The following is a 13,193-nucleotide window of genomic DNA, read 5'->3' on the forward strand; positions in this document are numbered from 1 at the left end:
ATTGGGGATTGACTGGTTGGGGAAGTCAATCTAGCTATCTATGGGTCTGATGGTAGGGTTCAATGTCCTAAAATGGGTAATGAGCTGGCTAATGACATCCCTTGGGGAAGGAACCCAAATAAATCATCAGATACTTTTACAATTAGCAGGTGATGTGCAACAAAGAGAAAGTCAAAGAATGCTTTTAGAGTTCGAGGGACGAACAACACAAATGTAAAATGTAAGATTGTGAACCTCATCACCAAAAGGCGTAAGAGGACAGAACATAAGAAAATGAATTAAAAGAGACTTAATAAGTGCAGAAACAACAGTTAGAGAAAAAAAAGGGGGGAATTGTGGGAGATTAGAAATGTTGTTTTTGCAGGTGGGGAGGGGGTGTAGTGGGGGGGAGAAAGGGAAGGGGAAATTATACAAACGGTCGCGGAATTCTTGTAGCATGTAGCATACTTAAGGCTTAGATTTTAATGAATATTGAGGGTCTTTTAAAGAAAATAGTTTTAAGCTAGGAAATAACTTTAAAGTGTTGTAGTTGACCACAAAAAGAAGCAGAAGGGGCATTTCACAATAAAGCTTATAGTATGATATGAGAAACTGGATAAAAGGACAAGCTGTAACAAACAAGGAACAAAGAATGTAGACAAAGACAGCAGATAGCCAAATAAGAAAATAACTAAAAAAAAACAAGTGAGGTAATTGGCTTATGATAGGATGGGAAAAGGGAGGCGTGATTCCACAACTTGTAAACTGAATAAGTATAACCACAGGCTGTTTTCACGCGCATTTCTTATTGATTGCAGAAGCGTCTGGTACTTGCAAGGCTGTAATAAATTGTTCTTATTTCCAAGGCTGATTGGTTTCTGAGTGAGTTCTGTTTCTCACATTTGGAAATACTAGTTTTCAGAGCACTGCTCCTTCATCAAGATACAGTTACCTGATGAAGGAGCAGCTCTACGAACGCTAGGGATTTTTAACTTTGTCCACCCCAGTCTAAAACCAGCACCTCCACATCACAGTTGTAGATAGACATTGCCTGCATAGCACCTGTTTGCTGTTGAAATTCACTTAATTTAAATGCACCAAGCCTGATGCTCTATTTTCACCAAAGTGAACTTTAAGAGTGCAGAACCCACAAAACGTTAAAGAAGTTGACGTCACATTGACATTCGTGCCATACACCTGGTAAGTGGATTGTGCGCATGCGCGTAATGCGACCGTTTGCTGTTTGGGCGCACTGTAATTACAGCTGGAAACGTGAAGCAGATAAAATGTCAAAAAAAGGGTGAGAGCCAAGCGTCGCAGTTTTTATATAATGATATTAAATTATATTTATAGTATGACAATAAATTAGTAATCCGAATATTTTAAATGTTGGTATACTGGAATTAGAGATATGGGGTGACATAAGAAAAGCATGACGGGGGTTTAAACATTAGGCATGATCATTAATAATGATACAGAATTAACACAATCTTTGACTTTTTGCTTGGAAGCCTGCTTGAAACTAAGAGATCCGCTGAAGAGTGTTTGTTTTCTCTCTTAAATACTGTATTAGAACACAGAAAATGCTGGCCGGTAGATCTGGCAGCATGTTTGGGTAGAAAGCAGAGTTAACTCTTCATCAAAACTCTGGATGTCGAGAACGTTTTATGATTAGCTTTTATTTTACCTGCAAGGTAGACCTTTCCCTCCTTTTAAATATGACGACTAATTGGGGTTCATGTGCAACCGAGGCCTATTCACCCTGTGAACTCCTCTCGCATACTGTCCGCACAGGCGGCCGGTTGCCTGGTTACACGGACGCCGGTCTTGCTGCAGTGCGGCTCCACTTTTAGGGTGGGACGTTAAGCGACGTCCGCGCGCCCGGCCTCCCCTGGCCGGAATACACGCCCACTCCCTTCTCCCATTGGACATATCCAACACCGACGTGCCTGAAGCAGCCCGTGTATTGGTTGTTTTTGGGTGTCAGTCACACGGAAAGGTTGCCTCCTCCCTCCGCGTTGTTGTGATCAATGGGCGTTAGAGTCAGGCGGATGGACGGACCGACCAGAAAGATGGGGCGCTTTCTATTTAAGAGAATCTTAAAAACATCAATGCGATTTTAGAGGAGTGCAGTGTGGTGAGTGTGCGTAGCCGACATATCTATTGCGGTACAAACTGAGGGAGATCTAGTGAATAGTTTTCCCTGCAGCCGCTACTGGAAGTCTCTGTTGTCGAGGTGAAGGACAGTCTGTCTCCTCGAGCAAATACTGCTGGACCGAGTGGATAGTGAATTCGGATATTCAACTCGCATTCTACAATATCACTCGTCCACCCGAAGCAACGGACCCCCGTAAGAGCATAGTTTGGTTTTACACTTGTTGCCTGACTGTTAACGTCTTTGAAATTTTTGGTTGAGTCATTTGATCTCCGATCGGATTAGCTCTAACATCTAATTTGTGTAGGTGCAAATTATAATTTCGTGTTATATTGTATAAAACCTGATAAATTATGTAGCTGGAGCTGCTGTATTTCGCTAAAACGTTAAAACAAGGTGTCATCTGAATGTGAAACATGCCACGGTACTATGGGAAGAAGAGTGTAGGATTTTCGCCAAAATTTTCCCCTCAAACAATGTCAATTTTTAAAGGCGTTAACCACATTTGTCAGTGTTGATCAATGTGTCGGACACAACTGAACTAGAAACATAATTATCTAATGTGAAAGAGAATAATTTAAAATTTGATCATTAGTATGTGTATGGTTCGCAAATAAATGAAAATACGATTTCTGAGAACACCATGAATAGAATCGATATGTCGAATGGCCTCCTTTTGTTATATTGTGTCAGTGCTGGCCCTCTGAAAGACCAATTCACCACTTACCTGACTTCTCCTGGTTGTCTTGTAAATTCTTCCCTTCTACAGTTAGGTAGTATTCCTGAAGATATGCTCCAGAATTTCCTACATCCTGACTCAAGCTGTTCCAAGACCAATTATGTCCCTTCAGGAGAAAGTGAGGACTGCAGATGCTGGAGATCAGAGTCAAAAAGTGTGGTGCTGGAAAAACACAGCTACTCCAGCTTATGCTGGAAATGTCAATTCTGCTGCTTCTCTGATGCTGCTTGACTGGCTGTGCTTTTTCTGCACCACATTTTTTGACTAATTATGTCTGATCAGTCTTCTCTGAATGAATGATTAGTAAGGTAATGGGAGTTGTTATCAACAATGCTATCAGGCAGCACCTGCTCAGCAATAACCACTGACGCTCATTTTGTCCACTTAACTCCTGACCTTGTGACAGCATTAGTTCAAATGTGGACAAAAGAGCTGAGTTCCAGAGGTGAGATGACAGTGACTACCCTTGACATCATAGCCACATTTGACTGAGTGTGGAATTAAGGAGCCCTGGCAAATTGGAGTCAGTGGGAATCAGGGAAACTCTTGGCTAATTGTTTTGAGACCTTTTACGTCGGAAAATGGTTGACAATGTTGCAGATCAGTCATCTCAACTCTAGGACACCTCTGCAGGAGTTCCTCCGTGTAGTGACTTCCACCAACATTCTTCAGCTATTTTATCAATGACCTTCCCTCCATCATAAGCTCAGAAAGTGGGGATATTCATTGATGATTGTGCAATGTTCATTCGTGACTCCTCACCCAAATGTAGAAAGACCTGGACTATATTCAGGCTGACAAGCATCAAATAACATTTATACCACATAAATGCCAGGAAAATGATCATTGCTGAAAAACAATCTAATCACCACCTCTCAATACCCCACAATGTAATGGGGATCACCATTGACCAGAAATTGAACTGAACTAGCTATATAATGGCTACAAGATCAAATGAGAAGCTAGGAATCCGAGTAACTCCTCTGACTCTCCAAAACCTTTCCACCATCTACAAGACACAAGTCAGAAGTTCTAGTCTGGTAACTCCTGATCAGCTAAACCTGCACAAGCTTGTCAGATGATTGCACCAACCAATTGACATTGATATTTAGACCATGTTACAGTGTGAAATCATGATCAAGCCATCATTTTATACCACGATTTCACAATGAAACCCAGCAAGTAGAGCTAAACCTTCTGAGAAAGTTAATTGTTGTCAATTAGAAAAAAGTGAGATTGATTCAGGAAGAAGAAAACTGTGGTGCAAAGCAAAAAACAGATGTCAGCAGTTTGAGTAGTAGGAGATTCCACCATTGAAGCACATGGCAAAATTCTGGAATGGTTGCAGTAAGAAAGAGGATGAGAATGTTACCTATCCTGACATCAAAGGAGCTCTGATAACCTGATTGAAGGCAGGATGAGCAGTGAATGTTCCTGTCTCCAGTTCAGAAGTCGTCCTGGGTGCGAGGCTGGGTGACAAGAAGTTCCCCTACAATTGTGGATGATTTGATTGATTCAAAACAAAACACAGCATTGTCTTCTGTGTTGTAAGTAGTGAGAGTGCAGCAGTTATAACATGACTATGACTGAAACGTGCATGAAAATTGTGGAGGATTGGCAGTTCTTCATTCCTGGATATGAACTATTCAGATCATATAGAGGGGAGGGTAGAAGAGAGATATTGCAATATTATCAAAGACTAAGTTATTGCAGTGAAGAGGACTGCTATCTTGGAAGTATCATTGAATGAATCCATATAGATAGGTTAAAAAATACAACCGAGGCAAAACATGCCTGTAGGTGCATATTATAGTCCAAAGACAATCAGAGTGAGAGAGAGGATTAAATATGCAATTACATTCAGAATAAAAGTGTAGGAATAATGAGCCAATAATAATAGAGGCTTTAACTAGCCAAATATGAAGAGGGTTAGTTTGTGTGCAAGGTAAGGACGGATCAAAATTCTTAAATTCCATCCAGGAGAACCTGTTTTAGCCAGTATATAGACAGCCAACCAAGGGACAGAGTAGTTCTTGAATTGTGCTGAACAGTGGGAGGTATACAACGAGAAAATAAAGTACAGGGCAAATATGTTGCTGTGAAGACAAAGGGTGGTGCCAATGGCAGGGTACCTGGATGTCGAGGGATAGGCTTATGATAGATACCAAGCACTTATTGTGGCAGAGTCCCTCAAAGAGTTAAAAATGTAGGGAAGAACTTAAAAAGAAAATTTGAAAAGCAAAGAGAATGCATAAGAAAGTATTGATGGATGAAATAAAGGGAAACCCAAAGAGGTTTCTTAAATATATAAAAAGCATTAGGATAACTAGGGAATGATTAGGGCCTATTAGGAACCACGGAGGCAAATTGTGTGGACCTGGAAGATTGGGGACATAGACTTCAAAGAATACTTGGCATTGGCCTTCATAGTGGAAAAGTATGTCACAGCTAGAGGTCTCAGGATGGAGGACTGAAATGTTAGAATAAATTAACACTGAGAAAAGTATGAGTGTGTTTTGCGGACTTAAGAGTGAATAGATCTGCAGGTTTGGATGAGATGAATCCCATTCATGCAATTCTAGTCACTGCATTACAGGGAGTATATGATAGCACTAGAAAGGGTGCAGAGGGGATTTACCAGGGGGTTGCCTGGGCTGGAATGTTGAGACAATGAAGGAAGATGAGCTGGGTTGTTTTCTTTGGAGCAGCAAAGATTGAGGGTGGACCTAATAGATGTGTATACAATTATGACGGGCATAGATAAGGTGGATAGGAAGGCACTTTTTCCATTCATAGAGAGAGCGTAGATTTAAGCTGAGGGGTGGAAGGCTAAAATAGGAGTTGAATTTTTTTTCTTCGTTCATAGGTAGATTGGAGTCTACAACTCTCTGTCTGAAAGAGTGGTTAGGTCAATAACTCTCAACAGTTAAGCAGTATTTGAGTATTCACTTCCTTTGCATAGCCTCCAGAGCTATGGAGTAAAAGGTGGAAATTGGGATTAGCGTAGTCAATCTTAGGTCAATGTGGATATAATGGCTGAACGCTGCTGTTCTGTAATTTAACATCTATCAGTCAGCTGCACAATGGTAATGCACATGTATTGAACAGGTATGCACTGAGGAACATTTTAAACACAGGAAATTGGATTGTTCTGAATTCTTACACATTATTCTTTAGTATGTAGAAATAAAACATTTAGTAGTTAAACAGAAGAAAAGGAAGGTTATCATTACAGACAATTGCCCTGTGTACCCTGATATTGCTGGCTTCAACAGCATCACATGACATTTCTGCCTCCAAACAGATGGCAAAGCTTCAGCCTAAACCCAATGACTGATTTCTCACAGTATTAAGATCATTGCCAACAAGTAGAAGTACATCCCAGCTATTCTAAAGTTTATATTTATGATGAAACTGTGGAGGGTGGTGAAGAATATCACAGTAGTCAGCTGCCTCTGCCATATTGGGTTCAACCAGGCTACGACTGTGCAGTTGAATAGAAATGGCTGCCTCCTGCTCATGCTCAGTCAGCTGGATCATAAGACTTTCTTTTTGCTTAGTTACAGGAGGCCAGCAGTTCAACAGACAGAACCATGGAAACTTCAGCAAGGTGGTTGACTCCATACTTTGTAAAATGGAACTGACACATGAGATAATTGTAGATTGAATATGTTCTTCAACCATGTAGGCCAATGACCCTGAAGAATCCAGTGAATGCCACCTACTTACCTGTGGTTGATGCTGTTAAAGCTGTAGAGTTGGTCTGGAACTCTGCAGCACAAAAGCATGGAAAACATGCTTGACTGCGTTGATGGCATGGCAGATTGTATTTCACCCATCCAAGACAGCATGCTAAGAAGAAAGGTTACTCAGACTTTACATTTTTCGATGCCTTTTCCTATATAAGGTCAGGCCATTGCAAAGTGTGAGCAAATTGAAAAAATATATATTTTTCGCACATTTACTGCTTTACACTGTTTTCATTTGTTTTCTTTTTGACAGATATCATCCTTGTAGACAAACCTGTTACACAGGGGCCCTCTATAATTCAGCAATATCATTTTATTGTAATTTGTTCTTCAATCCTGGAACAGTACTCATGGATCTTCTGTATCTCTCTAATGTTTTATTGCCTTTCTAAAATGTGGATACAATATTCCAGTTGAGGTCAAACCAGCCTTTTCTTATAACTGTTTTTCATTAAACTGCATCCACCATGTGTCTGTCCATTTCATTAGTCCATGCCCTGCAAATGTCTGATCCTGTCCCCATCCTGTTCAGGTCATTTATGTATAATAAGAAAAAATAATGGTCATAATAATGACTCCTGAAAATCTGTCAGAAATAAAAGGATTTCTTCATCTCTCTCACCTTTATAATCTTTAGCCAATTGATATTCATGTTAACACTCTTCGTTTCATAATACCTCTTTTGCTGTGTAGATCTGCTATAGTATTATAGAACATTATAGTGCAAAAGGACACTATTCAGCTAGTCTTGTCCAGGCCAAGCTTTACTCTGCCGATCTTGCTTCCCTGTTTTTTAATGCATGGTTTTCTGTATGATCATCCACCTCCGTTTGAAAACTACATTTGATCCTCCTCCACCATATTCTCCAGATTTAGCATGCCTTGTAAAGAGCTTTGTTTTTTTTAAGTTGATGTTCATTTTAAAATCGCATCCTCAGCTTCTCAACCTTTTCTCTCATATGAACAGTTTCTTCCTGTCTGGTCAGACTTGTGATTTTTGCACCTGTTTATGAAACCTGGCTTCAGTCTTTTATTTCTAAGTAGAACAACCCAACCCTCTCTAATATTTCTACTTAATTGAAGTCATGTATTCCTAGAACAGTCTTGTCAATGCTTTCTCCAGCTTCCTGAATCATTTCACCTCTATGAAATTATGGTGTTCATAATTGGATGCTTTGTTTCAGTTGACGCTAAACCAGTACTTCATAAAGGTTCAGAAAAACTTTTGGTTCTCTGGAGAGCAAAGGCTACAAAAATGTACATTATAATATACAATTTCTTGTGATTTGGGAATCAACTTAAAATGTCAGAATAGGAAAGTGAAATTTCTTAAAAGTTGAGAGTGTTTTCTTGCAAAACATAGTTAAGGCAGCAATTATTGAATTGTTATGAGGAAGGGTGCATAAATCTTTGAACCAGAGGTAGAAAGACTGGGAGGGAGAGAATAAGGCATTACCATTAACTGTAGACTTTTCAAAATAATTCATTTGCCACATTTCTCCACCTTTTTTCTCCTTTCTCTTAATTCTTTTAGTTTTGTATCAAATTTCATTTAATTACGTTCTTGTGATCATTTGTGCATTTTACTAACATTAAAACTGTCTGGTGTTCACAATAGACTAAATACACAAGTTGTTGTATTAGTAAAAGCCCAGATTTGACATGGGGTCTCTTGACTGTTAAATGTGCATGGTTAAATATGTTTTGGAGAAGTGTGCAAACATCCGCTGAAAATGTAATCTACAGTAGGTACAAGAGAGGTAAGATAGTTTAATGTGGAATAAAAAGGGGTTTGTCTGTACCGGAGCGTAGGTCTTTCCTTGGGCTGATGAACTATGTAACTTCCATCCTGGCATCTTTGCATCAGCTCTTAAAAAAGCGACCAATCTTTGTAATGGTCACATAGCCAAACCATAGCTTTCAGGGAAATGAAGAAACAACTATCATCTAAGGTGATGGCATACTATGATCCCAAGTGAGATCTAGTATTGACATGTGATGCCTGTCCATACAGGTAGTATCAGCTTATAGGTGGTCCAACAGAGAGGAATGCACAATAGTGTATGCATCCAGGACTTTAGCTAATGCAAAGCATAAATATGTCCAGTTAGAGAAGGAAGGTTTGGCGTCATACTTGGAGTCAGGAAGTTCCACTACTTATGAATGTAAATTTGTAATAATAATGGATCAGAAGCCCCTGCTAGGTCTAGTGGGAGGCAGCCCAAGGCATCTGCATTTGCCACATGACCTCCCAGACGGTGTTCAAACTTATAATTGTACAAACTCAGCATAAGAGCATGTTACTTAATTCAACCTGAAGCTATGGGCGGCACGACCCTATCCTGTTTACAATATTGGTGGAACTTGCTCACACCAAATGTTCCTTCTCTATTGGGTCATATCTTCACTTGGCATAAGTCAAAGTCCCGGAAGCATAAGCTATTGGGCATTCCTCTTCGCTAGGCCATTGGTGAGCCAATACTATCCCTACACCACATAGGGAGGCATCACAATTCAGCTTCACGTCTTGCTTAGGAACATAGTGTGCCAACAACTTAGACAAAAGCTGTTTCGTCATTTCTATAAAGGCTACATCTTGGCTATGAATCTATTTCCAAGGCTGACGCTTTTTCAACTGTCGTTGTAAAGGTGCCAGGATGAAGGCCCGGTTACATATGACTTTTCCATAATTATTCACCAACCCAAGAAAAGACCTAAGCTGCAATACAGATGTGGGAGCTATTGATCACCCTCACTTTATCTTCCAATGGATGTAACCCTGCTTTATCAACTCTGTAGCCGAAGTTGGTCGCTTGGGATGCCTGGGACACACAATTTTCCCTCCTAAATAGAACACTCACCTTGGCGGACATAGTACTTTAACATTTCAAGTTCTGTAAATGCTGTTTATTGGTCTTCCTGGTTATTAGCATGTCATCCAGATAAATGACCGATCTGGGATAGGCCTTGTAAAACATTTTCCAACATCTGCTGGAAGATGGCACAGGCTGATAGCATACTTTTAGGAATTCTTATTAATTGCACTTGTAGGCACACATAGCTTACTTCCAGCTTCATGAAGGACAACACCCCTCCACCAATATTGCATTTATGTCCACTGTCCGAGGGATTGGGTATTTATCCAGTTGCAAGTTTTAGTTTGCTGTTTGTTTGAAATTTCCACAAAGGCAAATCAACCCCTCAGGTTTCACAATCTGTACGACTGGTGGTGCACACTGGACTTGTTTGATGATTGCTTCACTTTTCAACATACTAATTTCTGTGTCTATTTTTACACGAACGGCATATGGTACTGGGTGGGCCTCATGCCCAAAATGTCGATTCTCCTGCTCCTTGGATGCTGTCTGACCTTCTACGCTTTTCCAGCAACACATTTTCAGCTCCATATAAAATAGCCTGCCAACCTGGATCCTCAAAAATATTAACTGTTTGGCTGTGGCTTGGCTTTGTTTAGGGGCTTTGCTGTTGACTGACCTGGAGTTCCTGTGTTCAGGATATGTCCTGAGTGAGGCTATGCAATCACCTTTATTAAAGTGGTCTTCCTCAAGCTCAGTCAGACTGGCAAGGGTGTCCACTTCCATTGGTGTGCCCTGTGTTATGAAGGTGTAGAGGTACTGTACCTTTTAAGAGAGTTGAAAACTAGCAAAACTGCCTGCTACAGCACAAAGTGTTCTGAACAAGGTAACAATGTAACACATGATCGACACAGATAGTAGCTGGGTTGCCATGAGATAAAAACAAATTCAAATTCGGTCAAACAGTTTAATTTATGCCCCAAGATATCAAAATCTAACAATCTTGAATTTAATATTTTGATAATATTAAAACTAATGAAACAATCTGATGTTTCGGGGTACAAAACCAGACATTTTGAACAGCTAGAGAGAGAACTACCAAAAGACCAACACATAGAGGCTGCTAGCTCAAGAGGTCTCTGAGAGGTATCTGTCTGTGGTGAGTCTGCGCCGCAGAATATCAAAACTGACCTGGAGAGAATCTACAGAGGAAACTCAGCAAAGCCGACTGGTTTTGAAACATGAATTGTTTTGTAACTCTAAATCGGGATTTTTTTTATCTGACTAGTATTATAGAGGGAGAGGTAGAAGATAGGTTTAAGAGAAAGGAGTTGTAAATAATTGTTAGTTTTAATATTATCTGTTGGACTTAAAGAATTAAGTTAATTTTTATTTACCTCTAGTATAGTTCTTTGCCCCTCAAATTTTAACAGATTACAGCACGGGGCGAATCTTTTCTGTGTTGTTGGTTTAAATTAGCAGAGGGTTTATCTCGTAACACCTGAAACTCAAACTCCACTTGCCACAGTTTCTAACAACTAGCCAGTTGGAATGCCTGTTGAAGTTCAGTTGTCTTCTGCTAATAGGTGCTTTTTGCAAGATCACATCTTAATCCTATATAGTAAAATGCTTCTCAGCATCTCAGTGTTAAACCAAAGTCACATCCCTCTGCCAGCCGTCTTAATCTTGTTAAAAATCCCGATACAGATTCCCCTGGTTCTCAAGTTGCAGAGTAAAACCAGTCGCATCTCAGAATTAGAGAACGCTTGAGGTCATTAATATTCCATAGCTAAATCTGTAAACTCTTTAAAGGTTTTATTATACTGGTATAGTGCTTCCGGGAAAGTTAGGCTTTTAGTAACTGATAATGTGCAGGTCCATAAACTGTCAGGCGAATTACTCATTGCTTTTCATCTGCCTCAATGTCATTTGCCCAGAAAAATTAATGCTTTATTTCCACGTACTGTGACCAAGTTTCCCAAATTGTGGCATGATGCCAGAAATGCTGACCTCAACATAAAGATGACAGTTGCAAGTGAATCCCTTCTGGGGTGTGTTTTTCACTTGTCTCCACTGAAATAATTCCATGAGGGCTGATGTCCTGTCACCAAGTAGCCCTTTATTTATACGTTCCTTGAGCATGACTAACCTAACTAACTCAGAGCTGACTCCTTGAGTGAGTGAACAGATTCCTCTTTATTTGTCTTTGGTGGATCTGTTTCTATGTTTCATTGGCTTTTACTTCTATTCAGAATTCATTGCCACAGAAGGCTGTGAAGGCCAGGTCATTGAGTATATTTAAGATTGAGATAGGTAGGTTCTTGACTATCAAGGGTTACAGGGAGCAAGCAGGAGAATGGGGTAGAGGAACCTCTTACCAGGTAGGACTTGAACCTGGGGCCTATCTGGGTCAGAGGTAGCAACACTACCACTGCACCACAAGAGCCCCAGCAAAGATGAGACACCTGTACAGTTTCATTGCAAACATATGTTTCAAATGAAAATACACACATTAAATTTGTGGTTGGAAGCCTGAAGACTTGGTCAGTATGGGGAGTATTCCTGTTTATATTGGTCAGCCAAGAGACCCTGACTGGACCAGGTTAACAGCCTCAGTCAAGGAACATGCATGCTAAGAGGTCAACCTGACTGATCTTGTTCCAATTACTGCACTCTTCAGCTGCCAGGCAAAACACCAGTCACCTGGACTAAATTCCAACCAAAGGTTGATGTTCACACAGAAAGCTTGATGAATCATAACTTAATGAATGCAGAATGTTTGCCAAGTTGTTTATGCTTTGTAATTGGCAAATTAGATACTTCACCATGGTCACTGGTGCATGTTTTCTGCAAGGCGAACTGAATTTGTGTAGACCCTTTCACTATCTCCAGGAGTTCTGAATCATTTTATAGCCGAGGTAGTACTTTTGAAATGTAGTCTCTTTTGTAATGTAGGACATGTGACAGTCATCTTATGCATAGAAAGGTCCTACAGTCAGCAGTCTGATGACCCATATTGGCTTGCCTTTGCATATCTACTAAGTTTTGAAAAACGTGCAATATATTTAACAAATATGTCATATAATGGCTACTGATTTAAAATTTTTGTCGTACTATATATTGACAATGGTAAATCCCATCTCCTGACTTCCATGTTGCATTTTCTTGTATGAGTAATTTATTTTTATAATTTGGGCAAATTGATGTTTGAAACAAATTAGATTGCTCTTTGAAAGAAATTACTGACTTGATGGACTGAATGTTCTCCTGTACTCTATTCTGATTTTGTATGTATTTGATGAATCTAAAGTTTGGAGGCAGATCATGTTTATTTGCTTGCCTGATATAGCCCTTAATTAGGCTTTGGTACTGTTAGAGTAACCTGCTTTGCTATAAAAGATAAAACTGTATTCTCCATTCAACAATAATTTTGGTGTTAGAAGAATGTATTCATGCCATGACAGTTTGATCACTCATAGGAGCACTGTTACTGCAGACTTTCCAGAAATCTATGAAGTACTTGGATTATAAAATATACTTAACTGCTGCTTTGTTGCAGGTATATTAGATTAGATTAGATTACTTAGATTATTTACAGTGTGGAAACAAGCCCTCGGTCCAACAAGTCCACACCGCCCCTCCGAAGAGCAACGCACCCAGACCCATTCCCCTACATTTACCCCTTCACCTAACACTATGGGCAATTTAGCATGGCCAATTCAATTACAATGAATTTTAACTGTCTTTTGTTATTT

General features: G+C 39.8%; 1 protein-coding gene across 5 annotated transcripts in view; it reads left to right on the plus strand.

The window, feature by feature from the left end:
• The first annotated feature begins 1,260 nt into the window (after window positions 1-1,260).
• Window positions 1,261-13,193, plus strand: part of sanbr (SANT and BTB domain regulator of CSR) — a 286,180-nt gene continuing 274,247 nt past the window's right edge. Inside the window, exons 1-2 of one of the 5 annotated variants that reach the window (XM_060830959.1) lie at window positions 1,261-1,279; window positions 6,434-6,483. The gene's annotated coding sequence lies outside the window, so the exon portion shown is untranslated. Of the gene's footprint in view, window positions 1,280-2,010; window positions 2,330-6,433; window positions 6,484-13,193 lie in introns of those variants that run through there. The other 4 variants (XM_060830958.1, XM_060830957.1, XM_060830960.1 and 1 more) reach the window with 4 other exon arrangements.

This window comes from Hemiscyllium ocellatum, chromosome 10 (assembly GCF_020745735.1).
Source record: "Hemiscyllium ocellatum isolate sHemOce1 chromosome 10, sHemOce1.pat.X.cur, whole genome shotgun sequence".
Lineage (NCBI taxonomy): Eukaryota > Metazoa > Chordata > Chondrichthyes > Orectolobiformes > Hemiscylliidae > Hemiscyllium > Hemiscyllium ocellatum.